The sequence below is a fragment of the Cupressus sempervirens genome, chromosome 11 (genome assembly GCF_028749045.1).
Source record: "Cupressus sempervirens isolate cs-2001-9-10 chromosome 11, ASM2874904v1, whole genome shotgun sequence".
In the NCBI taxonomy this organism is placed as follows: Eukaryota; Viridiplantae; Streptophyta; class Pinopsida; order Cupressales; family Cupressaceae; genus Cupressus; species Cupressus sempervirens.
Window position 1 is genome coordinate 150535816 of NC_143128.1, and position 13287 is coordinate 150549102.

A 13287-nucleotide genomic window follows, 5' to 3' on the forward strand; every position below is an offset into this window, starting at 1 on the left:
AATACTGAATTTAGAATCTCTTTACAGAGTTGGTTTAACAACCATTTTTGTAAATCCTCTAACAAGGTGATAGTTCAATTGAATTGTTCCAAAGATCTCTAACCAAGCCACTCCTAACAAGGTGATTAAATCCTCGAACAAGGTCACACCTAACAGTGTGTATTGTAACCTTTAACAAATTTGGCTCCTAACAGGGCTCACTTCAAAAGAGTGAAAATTGGTGACTAGTTACTTGGTGGTTTTTGCCATATTGGGTTTCCACGTTAAATCTAGTGTCTCTTGTGTTCATTTAGTTAATCTTTGCATGCATATTAATAACTTTGAATGCTAGATGAATAGTAACTAGTTAACTTACCAAGTTAAAGCATTTCTGCACTATTTACCAAGTATTAGCAGTAAATAAGCATTTTAGACATCTAAGGGACTTTTGGACTTGTTTTTGTAGTAACTGATTCACCCCTCCCCTCTTAGTTACTTCATCTATATTTCCAACAGTTGAAACATAATTGCAAACTTAAGGGTGATACCATTTCACATCATGGGATGATTAGTTACTCTCCAAGGACACTGCCACTTGTGATATATGCAAATCAAGAGGTAGACTAAGAGTACATTGTGCTTGGTATGGTGCTTGGGAATGTAGTTTCTTCATATGATGCATTGGTCTTGGGTTGATCAATCTTAGTTAGGTGTCAATGTTGGGATTTCTCAACAAGAAGTAATGGAACTAGTTGGGATTCATTGGAGTGACCTTGCAAGATATAAGGATGAAAGTTTCAAATGTTTAGGTGTTATTCACCATTTTACTAGTCACTTTGTGTCCTTGTTTCATCTAGAGATAAATTGGGATAGGATTCTCAATAAGGATTGGAGTATTGATCAAATTGGTACACTTGAGTTTGGTGCTTGGCAATCCTTGGCAAAGGAAGGCTACTTATTGGTTAGTTGTAGACCAGCCGCACCACTCTATGGTTTTCCCTGATACTAGAGAGTTGGTAAGTTCTTCTTGGCCAAGGCAGGGAGAGTTCATAGTCTCAGACTTGTGCAGGCTTCTTCTAGCCACTTTTGAGGCAATTTGGACTGAAGCATTACTCAAAATTCATGCTAAGACTATAGGCCACTCCTATGCTTCGAATAGAGTGTTAAAATTGGTGATATCAAAATGTATTTCACAAATTCATGTTATGGACAACACTAGTCCTAGATCATTTTAGACCGACCACATGCAAAGTGTCCATTTTATGTTAGTTTGAGCTTCACTTGGTTTCAAGAATACTATAATATTCTCTACTTAACAAGGCCAACCACATGAATGTGGAAGCTCATCTAGCCTCACCCCCTTCCCCCTAACATCAATCTAAATTACCCATTATCATCTAATTACATATTTCACTCATTCATTCATCCATTTATGAACTATAACATTCAATCAATATAATCACATACCATTCATTAATATGATATAAAATTCATTAATACACAATAATAATCAAGACTTAATTAACACATAATAATATTCATTAACATAAAATAAAAATCAGTATTAATACACATCATTCATAGATAATTACTTAAAACAAAGTTCTTTCATTATCCAACAAGGTTTATCAAAGAGCATTTTTATAACATTATTTCTTCTTTTTGTTTTTCTTAGCTCTCTTAAGAAAGTGCTCATAGGAGCATCCATATCTGTGTCATTCTCCTCCTCTTTTAGCACATGTAATGTCAAATTATGATGGCTCCTTCTCATTGGAGGAGCAAGAGGCTACTACACTAAAGGGGGCTCTATTGCAAGAACAAGTAAACGAGATAAATTGGCATACTCTTTTTCTTTTTTTAACTATTACAAGTCTATAATTAAGTACTAGTACAACATAACATGCATTTTTCTTACCTAACAATGCATATCATGTACATTAACATTTTGATACGTCGCCATGCCAACATGTTGAACACTTGGAACATGCTCCACTCCTTCAGCATGATGTTCAACATGCTCTGAAATATTCAAAAAAAGGATACACATCAAATTGCAATTGAAGATGTTAAATTGTATTCATAATTGCATAATTAATTTCTAATAAAAAATTAATACCTCCACCACTATAATGCACATCATGGCCTTCATCATGAGTAGGTTCTATGGTAGGATATGAAGGTTGTAGTAAAATGTTATGCACATTGTTATGCAGTCAGTTTATGTTCAAAACTAATACCAAAAAAGAATCTTCTCAACTATTCAATTTCATTTACTTTTCATCTAACCAATTTACCTGTGAGATATCATTTGGTGCACTGTATTCTTGGGCAAGGCTTTCAGATTCTTTGCATAGGTGTGCAGTCATGACTTTGTAGCCTTCCTTCAAGGCAATTTTTCTATCTTCATCTGTGAGCTCCTCATTGAATTTTGTGCCTTGTATTTTTTTCTTACTATCATCAGTTTTCCATGTATGGTTTCATTAAAGATTTTTTTTTGCAACATTATATAAAAAAATAAATATGAAATTTCATTGCTCCTACTTACAAGTTGAGACTAGAGATTCATATAGCCACTAGAGCCAAGTTTGTGTTGGCCAAACTTTTCTAGTCTTGCTTTTGTAGCCATGGATATGTCCTGCAATCTATGAATAATTTCAAACATCTTAGATTATATATTTACAAATATCAATAATTAGCATATCATTAAAATGTACTTAATACTATCTTGACATACCTTTTTTTGGCCTATGCTGCTTCATTTACTCTATTTTCACATAACCTTTTCTCCTTTGCATCTTCTATTATTTCATTCCACTCCATTTGTGGAATCATAGTAGGATGGTCACACTTTGAGTTATCCTTAAGAGCCCTTCTATATTGATCCCTCACAATCTTTATACGCTTTGATGCTCTTTTGAGAAGTAGGCCAGTGTCAAAAATGTCTTTTTCGAATTTCTCCTCAAAAGATGCAATCAGCTTATTTTTTAATTCCACAACTTGTAAATTATACCTTTAAGAAAAAAAAATATTTTAGATCAATAACTTTAATATATCATGATAAATGGAAGAAAAGAAAAGTTATGTAGTAATGATATGCAACTACATACCTTTTACGTATGGTGGGTCCAAATAGTCTCAATGTCATATGAAAAAGATGATCAAAGAAAGCATTATTACCTACAAAAACATAAGGGTTTATCAATCCAAAATGAGCAATGCAAAAGTAAACCAAATTTACACTTTAAATAATAACAATTTTAAAGCACCTGGAAGCTTTTGTTCTTTTAACAAAAACATAGTTTTCTTGTTCAGCAACAATGTCCCTTCATATGAACTAGTACTAATCACATAGACTGCTCCAAGAAATGGATCAACTTCAGAAGTACTGCTCTCTATTGCTCTATCAACTAAAACATCATGAAAATTAAAGTAGACACCAAATGAAATGAAAGATAGAGAGATGCCACCAGTCACACTTTGTTAATATGACCAATTAATTTGCTGCCTAGAAACAAATGTAAATTATAATGCTAACCAAGTAGAATAATGTTTCAAATTGGTCATGGCCAACTTAATCTAATATGGTCAACTTTATAAAAGACTTTAATTTAGTGACATACTTGACAGTTGGATTATATATCTATAAGCTAGCAAAAGTATCTCAGTACTGGATATTCAAATTGAGTTTATTTCGAATGAACAACAATCACATTGCATCCGTAAGACTATTAGTCAACAAATTGAAACAAATGATTAGAGTGTGTTGTAGAAAAGTTGTTAAGAGAAAATATACAATAATTATAGAGTTTTTTTGAGGACAATGATTCATAGAAAGGAGAAATCTTTTATTATTTCAAAGAGGACAATAATGATTATTATTTCAAAAGGTGTGATTCATAACTAAAGAAGCATAATTAAATGTGTTTTGAGATATATTAATATGTGTTTAAGAAATAAGTGTGATTAAAGGAAAGGAGACAAAACTAAAAGGCTATGTTGATTTCAAATAGAAATTTTTCTACATGAAGACATGGAGGTATACAAGATAATTGAAAATCATTAAGAGAGGAAAATAGTGTAAGTTCTACAATATATCATCATACAAAATGGGGTAGATATAGAATAGAAGTACATGTGTGGTGTATGCAATGAGAAATATCTGAGTAAAGAGCAGACATAATGAGGGTAGGTGAAATGGAACATGTGTGTGTCATGTGTATGATAAAGATATATCATATAAACTAACAAGAGATATTATTTGTAGATTTATAATGTCTATGGCAGACTTATAAGAGGAATAAGTGCACATTTGAAAGGATAATAAGGGTAGACATTGAAGGATAAAAAATGTTGATTTGGGAAAAGGATAAATGCAAACAAGGCATATTTATATGAAGCAAATATAAAAAGGCACGTATATTAAAAGATATTATAAAAGGTAGATTTGAGAAGATCATTGAAGAAGCAAAATGAAAGAAGAAAGGCATAAGATTTAACGAGATTATAATGTCCATCATCTGCTAAAGATAGCAACATTGTCAAGGTGAAATTTCAGACTTAAGTGAAGTTGGTTCTTTGCTTTGAGGGGTTGGTGCCTACAAATTGTTGGAGTTGCTACTTCTAGTGAGTTAGCACACATACACTTAGGAGTTGGTGCTTCTAATAGGTTGGGGCCTACAAAAATTGTAAAATAACAAGATATATAGCAATTATTTGTCACAGTTGCTTGCAACAACTCTTCAAAAATTTAGATTTGGGAATGGTTATGGACTTGCCATGATGTTTTTGATGAAAATTGTAGATAGGTAGTATTAGCATTTCTAAGAGAGTTAATTACTTTATTCACATGAGAAGAATTGTAAAAAAATACTACATTATTGTGGAATTGCTGAAAAATAATAGTAGGCTCAGAGAAATTTCTTGACTATATCATGACAGCATTGTTACAATAGTATAACATGATGGTATAATAAAAGAAACAATAAATATATTACAATAGGCAATAGCAATGCATCAGCAATAACATCAATCATTATGGTGGTGACATCAAAAAACTGTAGTAAAACATAAGTAAAAATTGTGATTTAGATTCACAGTTGATGATATAACAATTAACATGACAATAATTTGGATTTATGATCTTACTTTTCAAAAAGGTTTCAGACTTCAAAATTCTTGATATCATTGGAGGCCATCATTATTCAGTTGCAAAAGAAAGTAAAGGTGCATTAGCCATACTTTAGTACAGTATGGTATTGGATGTGAAGTGCAAACAAAAAATGTCTTTTTGGAATGTGGTTGGCATGCGTGCTTCTATAGACATCATTTAAGCACTGATATGCTAGTTCATTGTTCATCAACTTGTAGAAATACTTCTCTGCCTATCTCCATGTCTCTCTATGTGTGGGTATATATGTATGTATTTATGTATGCATGTATGCATGGTGTGCGTATGCATGTGTTTATGTGTATGCAAGCTTCTGTAGACATCATTTAAGCACTGATATGCCACTTTTCTAGTCATCAACTTGTAGAAATACATTGCAAAACATAGCAAAATAGGGTTTTACCAATTCTAGTGGGCATAGATGAGGATGTTTTCATGGTCCTTGTTGCTGACAATGCACCAAGAAATATTGGACCACCAACTGAAGGAGGAGTCCACACTTCATCATGAGCTAAAGAATACAATATTGTTAGCAAAGAAATTTTCAATGGATAAAGATAAAATGGGATACTATCTAGATGCATCCACAAAAAAAAGGTAAGTGTTATAATGTTGATGAAAACAAACAAAGAAAGTGTTACTTACATGAAGGTTGTGAGCGACAACCCTCATCATGTTCACCATGTGATGTCGCAACTGGCACATATGTCTATAAAAGAACACATAAAATTAGAGATCATGATCCACAATATACTATAAAATATTAACATCTATTGAACTTCTATGATTGCTTTAGTCGAAATACTGCTTACCTTCAAAGATTGGATTCTATAGTCCAATTCTTTTCTCAGTGCCTCTTTCTCCTCACTTCTATCACCCTTGATGATAATGTTAACAAGTTCATCAGTGTATCTTTGTTTAATTTGTTAGGTAATGAGCATAGGGTCAGCATTAAGGGTTATGTCATGTAGAAATGATGCCTTTATTTCAGATCTCATTTGATCAACAATCAATTCCAGCCTTTTCCTATCATTTGTGACATCAAATATCAGTAAAATTTCATCAAAATAACTCCAAATCCATAAAGAAAAGAACATAATAATATGACATTTGTTTCTATATTAACATTAAAATTTACAATAATTAATGTTTACCTCCGCTGAAAGTGTCAAAGATGGTGCATCCATGTCGCCCTATGAAAAAAATTAGCATCTTAGAAATCAGTAGCAAAAATAAAGTAATAGACTTACCAAAAAAATATATTAATAATAAAGTAGATTGAATATGTAAATAATTTGTCTTAAGTTAGCCAAAAATTTGGTGTGACTAATGTGTATATCTAATTTTTTTTTGACATGTTCTACTTAATGTTTATATCTGCACATATGGTTTGGAAAGAAAAATTTGGTCGTACATGACCCCATTATAGTTGACATTGATCCTACCTAAAAATTTCATTGATCATCATGATCTTCATCCATGTCATCATCATCATCATTATCATCATCATCATCATCATCATCACCATCATCATACTTGTCACTTTGATCATCGTCGTCACCACCACCATCTTCATCACCATCATCATCATGGCCATCATTTCCATGATCATCACCATCTTCATCACCATGATCATGATCATCATCAACATCATCATCATCATTATCACCATTATCGTCAGCATGACCAAAATCAACACCATCTTGTTCTTCTTCATCACTAGGTAACTGTCATTCCTAATAATCATTTACTTCATCTTTTGCTTCTTCAATATCTTCTTCTTCCATCAAATTATACTTTACCATCCTTCCTCTTGGGTCATGTCTAACAACAAATGACCAACCTAGTTTGTGTGGAACACCAAAGTAAAACACTTGCTCACATTGTCTTGGAAGAACATAAGGCTCATCTTCGACTGGCTCAAATGACCTTGTATTAATCATAGTAAATCCACTATCATGTTAAATAATAGTCCTATCAAGATTATTTCGATTCAGTCATAACCTGAACTATTTAATGAAAAATAGAACTATTTTGAATTAATTAAAGTTGCACTCAAGTATATCATCCAAAATACCATAGTATTGATTTTCAGATTATTGAGGATGTATGTCAGTTCTAGATGAAATATTGGTGACTGCGAAGACATCACTTATCCCAAAATTACACGTTTTATTCATTTTGTCTAACTTTTTTGTGCAAAATTTATAGCCATGGTATTACATAGCTTTGTGGTGTTTGACTTGCAATTATTCAAACATGTCAAGATTATTTGCATCGATCTTTGAGTTGATATTAAAATTTTGTCTCATGATTAGTAATCTTATGCGTACCTTTGAATCTCTTAAGCCATAAATTAGATGAAGTACCATTGGCATAACATTGGGATCTTCATTATGATGAACTTTTTAAACCAATGCTGCAACACCATCCCATGTTAATGAGAGACCATTTTTTTGAGACTGTTCAATTTATATCATCATCTAATCAAGATTGTTTGCAATATATAAATGTAGTGCATCTCACTCACGACCAACTATAAAGAAGACAATTACGCCAATTAGAAAAAACTTATATATATTGATAATGAATAAGAATTATTAAACTAAAAAAAGAAGAAGCTTATAATTACCTCTCACCCTCCTCAATCTACCTTTCCCCTTCAAGTACTCCCCTTTGAATTTGTTTTTAGAGTTGGGATCCCAAACGTGATCTAAATAGATATTTGCTACAAACTTTGGAAGACATTCACTAATGTACACCATGGTCTGGTATACCATATATCCCTCTATCACAAAACCCTCAGGACATGCTCTTTGTCAAACCAAGCCTTTCATAAATTTCAAGTGCCTCTCGACCATCCACATTGACCTAGTTTGTACAGGTCCACACAATTCAATCTCCTCAATTTGATGTATGAGGTAGTGCTCTTAAGCATTGAAAAAGGTTGGAGGTAAACACTTTTGCATTTCACACACAACCTATGGCATTTTTCTCTTCCAATATTTTATATCTTTTTTATCAATTTCTTTAGATGATAACCACCTAAAAGAGAATCAGCACACTAAAACACATAAACAAGATTTCAAATAAAATTATACAATAGATTTCAAATAAAGAACTACAAATCTAAGAAAAAACACTTCTAAACTTATGTATTTTTCAAGATTATATATAACTTGTTTAATACTATTCTCAAACTGGTGTGGAAGGGATAGAGGTAGGATGGACTACAATCATTTCAATCTATTATTAAATAATGCAATAGGTAGTACATTCAATTTTACAAATATACTATAAATAGAGAACATGACTTACCTTGATGAAGGTATGCTAATCATGTGTTTTCAACCCTGACCCAAAATCACCTTTCTTTGATAGAAGAGTGCTTATATTTGCAACAAATCTTGTTGGAAATTTTTCTTTTTTTATGACTTCTTTTAATGCATCACTTTGTTGCTCCATTAATAACCAAGGAAGGGCACTTGTATTTATGCGGTCTCCATTGCTATTTGATTCAATGAAATATTTTAGTGCATGATTGGATTCATGAATGTCAATACAAATATTGGCAATTTTTTCTCTATCATGCCTTCCATCCAACATTTTCCATAGTGTCTCTTTTACATTCTTTCCAATATGCATAGAATCAAACAAATGCACGACTGGAAGATCCTTGTAGTACGATAACCTACTAAATTGAGTAGGATAACTTTTTATTCCTCTAAAAATTTGGTCATTAATGCCTTGGTGACCTTCACAAGCATCAATTATAGCATTAGTAAATATAAGAGAATATCAAAATACAAATTTTAAACTTTGGACAACAAATTGGATATTACCTTGATGATTTAGTCGATCATATTCTAACTTCCATAAATGAGGTGTCATTCTTCATGGCCTTGATGATATCTCTTCTTTCTCATTGAAAAGATGTTTTTTGGCAATTTGATACCTATGATTATTGTGGAGAAAGTGCCTAAACTCATTGAACACTTACTTTCCTAAACTTCTCAAATGATGAGATTTCATCTTTGGACCACAAATTGGACATGAAAACTTTCACTTTGTCTGAAGACCTAAAAGATCATGTACAATTATCATGCACAACTTAAGCATACGATAGTAATGTGTAAGCGCTATAAGAGACCAAAAATATGTGATCTTAACAATATAACATACTGCAAAAATGAGTTAGCCCAGGGGCATCATGTATTGTCTATACAAACATTGCATGAAATTGAAATTGTTAATGTCCTATCAGTCTAGAGATGTCATACATAGTGACGCCATTCTATAACATCAACAACTTGTCAATTAGGGGCTCAATATACATGTTCATATCTTTAACTTGGTATTTACCTAGTAATTAAATGAACATAAACATTACATAATTATTATGACCATATTCATACACTATTTATAAATTAATTTAGATAACTATAAAATAAAAAAATACGTGGTACAATAATTGACAACATTATGTGCTCCCTCTTTATGGACATCCAAAGAGGAATTTTATTGTTAATAACAAAAATAGGCCACACTGAGTAAACAGATCTCATATCTCCATATGGATTGACACCGTTCGCTGCCAATGAAAGCTATAGATTACAAGGTTCTTCTTTAAAGTGTGACCATGTTTCTTCTATCTCTTTAAATGTAGAACCATCTATAGGCATTCACATAATGTCATCTTGACTTCTATTGCATGCATGGTAATCTATAAATTGTGCCAAGCTAGTGCACCTAAATAATCATTGAAGACGTAGAATAATGAGAATGTACCGAAGAACCTTGTGACACACCTTTTTTTATATTTGATCTGACTAATATCTACTAATATGACAATTAGGTCATTCTATTGCAAATTCATGTTGTTTATGATATAGAATATGATCATTGGGACATGCATGTATTGTCTAATACTTCATTCCAATCTAATTCATAATGTTAGATAATTCTTAGTATGAATGAGGAAAAATGTTTGATGGTTGTAAGAAAAACTCACTAATCAACCTACAACAACAAATATGCATTGTTAATATAATGAATAGTAATTGTATGCTAACATTGAAGATGACAAAAATGACATACCTTAGCATATGTGACATTGCTACATTGGATATACCATTAATAACCTTGAAGTTCACTGACAACACTATAGCCAAGAGTAGAGTTGTTTGAGAGCCTTCATATAAGGGCTCTTGTTCCTTCTCAAGTAAAGGTATATCAAGACCATCTTCATCATCATTATCAGATTCACTAGTACCATCATTGTGAGCCTCTTCATCACCTACCCCAATATCATCTTCTTCAATCATGTCCTCTAGCACATTATCATCCTCTTCCATGGGAATGTAATCCTTAGCTTGGATATTCACACCTCCATGTTCCTCCATTAGGAAATTCACATTTAGTAATGGATGAAAATCGTGGCCCCCTTCAACGTGACCATGTTACCTACAATGACTCTGGGCTATTGTGATTAGAATTCTTCAATTCTTTAAGCCCTTACACTTTTTGAAAGGACAAGAACATTTATTAGGTTTTCTTTGGAACTGAGCCCACAATGCAGCCATTGTCTCATTATCTTGTTCTAGGTTCATATTGTCAGGTGTGGTTTTTTTTCACAAGAAGGTATATCTACAAATAAATTGGACATGTTGTAGTTAATGTTTATATTTGCACATATGAAAATTGTTGATTAATGTTTTCAAATGTAACTAAAATGATCCTATAATTTTTAGAAGACCTAGATGTTTGCAAAATGTGGATTTATATACAATGTATCTTAATTATTTGCAAAATGCCTCAAAGAGATGTCACAAGGTGAAAGTTACTTAGGTGCTATCAACAACATGCCTTGACCAATCCTGATAGCAATTACTAATGTGATTAATGCATCAACTAATGAAGATGACTAAAAGGTCAAAACATATTAATATATAGCAATATTTTTCTCGAGGAAATATATGTTCTTTAGTAACATATAAAAGGAAATATGAATTAGATGTGATCTATGTGTGCTCTAGGCAGATGGGCATTACCTTTTGAAAATCATTCAATAGGGGCAAGCGTGTTCTTAATAGGTATATTTATTCTTTATATAGCTCTACTCTCTAATTATAAATAATATACTTCTTTTCTCAAGCAATACATCAAATTTACAAGGACTGATATATTACATAATAGTAGTCAACATTGCATGGTGGTCATATTGGTGGAATACTTTTTGTAAATATTAGAAATTCAAAGCTACAATACAAAAATTGTTTGTTATTTAGTTTTAGAGTTACTCCATGCTTTATTTTAAAATAATCAAATGCTTTTCACAAAGAACCTGTGCAAGTAATCGGCCTAGTATGACTCCTACCTCTCATGTAGTAAAGGATAGAGCTTGTGCAAACTATAGAAGCTAATCCTTAGATTTTATTTGAAGGAAAAATTAGTTGGGTTTTCATAGCGGTAAAATAAAGCAAACTGTTAGACAAAATTTCTCAAAGTTCAAGTTACAAAAATTTCAATATGAAAAAACACAACATCCTATAGTGGTATCAAAGCACAAAACATCCTACTAGCCTATGTGTAGTGATTCAGTACTAGAGATGGCTAATGTGGGAATAAGTCTTTTAAACATTTAAGTGCAATAAATTTTTTAGAGACGTTAAATTTGTACCTTCAAATGAGGTTCTTAAAGTGAGTATTATTCTCTTCTATTTGGGAACCTAAACGCCCTCTACAAAAATAGCTAGTGGTTTTGATCATCCCATAGGAATAGAGGACCCAAAATGTCAGTATGCAGAAAAAGTCTGAAATAATCCCAATTGCATTGCTTTAGTTTGAAGAAAATTAAATTAGGGTTGAGAAATCTACCTAGCCCTTGTGTCAATAAGACAAAACCTTGAGAACTTTTGTGTAGCCATCCTTTGAGAGGCCTTGTGAGGACAAATACTTTTAGTTATCATTCATATGTAAGTGGTAAAATATGTGCTCCTCATAGCTGCAAGATTGAGGCCTCTTCAAAACACAATATCGACAGCCCTCCTAAAAAAAGATGCTTCAAATCATTGTGTAAGAAACACTTCTAAATCATTAAAATTTAATTTATTTTCTTGGGCATCATACTTGCATCAAAGAGACCATGTTCCTAACAATGTAGGAAGGAATTTGTAACTTACACTGAAGTCCGCTTTCAAGAGTTTGGAGATAGAGTGAAACACTGGATCACTTTAAATGAAGCTTATGCCTATGAGGCTATGGAACCATTGAAACCATGAACCACAAAGAAAAATATTCATTGATTCCTTTCACTCTTGTACTCTATAGGAACCATTGAAACCATTAAAGTTTGACAGTGAGTTATACTATTTAAACCATACTAAGCCACTATACAAGCATAAATCAATCCAAAGTCACATTCAACAAACATTATCAGTAATAAGTATTAACTCTTGGGAAGGTAAAAGCTAATTTACATAATATAGCTTCTATTTAAAAAAAAAGATAGGAGCACATTTAATGATCCCTAGAGAGGTGTAATAAAAAAGGATTAGGTTTAACTAACTCACTAAAGATAGGCACAGTTCAAGAGGTAGTTACAATATTTCTCTAGTTTGATTCTTCCTAATTTCAAATGCATTGCATGGGATGAATTTTAGAGACTTTCATTTATATGTTTCAGTTTCTTTTCTATCTAACAGCATACCTGTGTAGATTACTAGTATCAATAGGTCGAGAAATTTGGCAGGTTGTAATGATAAAATAAAGAACATATGGTAGGCTGTAACAATAAAATATATCCATCCCACAACAATTCATGTCAAATGGGATCAATTAAATCACATGTTAAGCTTTGAGTTGACTATATAATAATGTAGCACTCAAATCTGAAAGAAGAATCTCAATATTGGACTAGCCTACATCAAAACTCCACAAATCCACTACCACTATTCCTTGAACAATACAATTATACAAATATGATTCCATGAAAGTTGTGAAACTTAATTGAATAGTATCATAAGTGTACATCCACAAGCCACAACTAAGCCAAGTAGGCATATATACCTTAGATGTCTCAGCACAAGAAAATCCCCTTGTATCCCACCCACCCTTTGGTTGCACAAATTCCTCCTAAATTT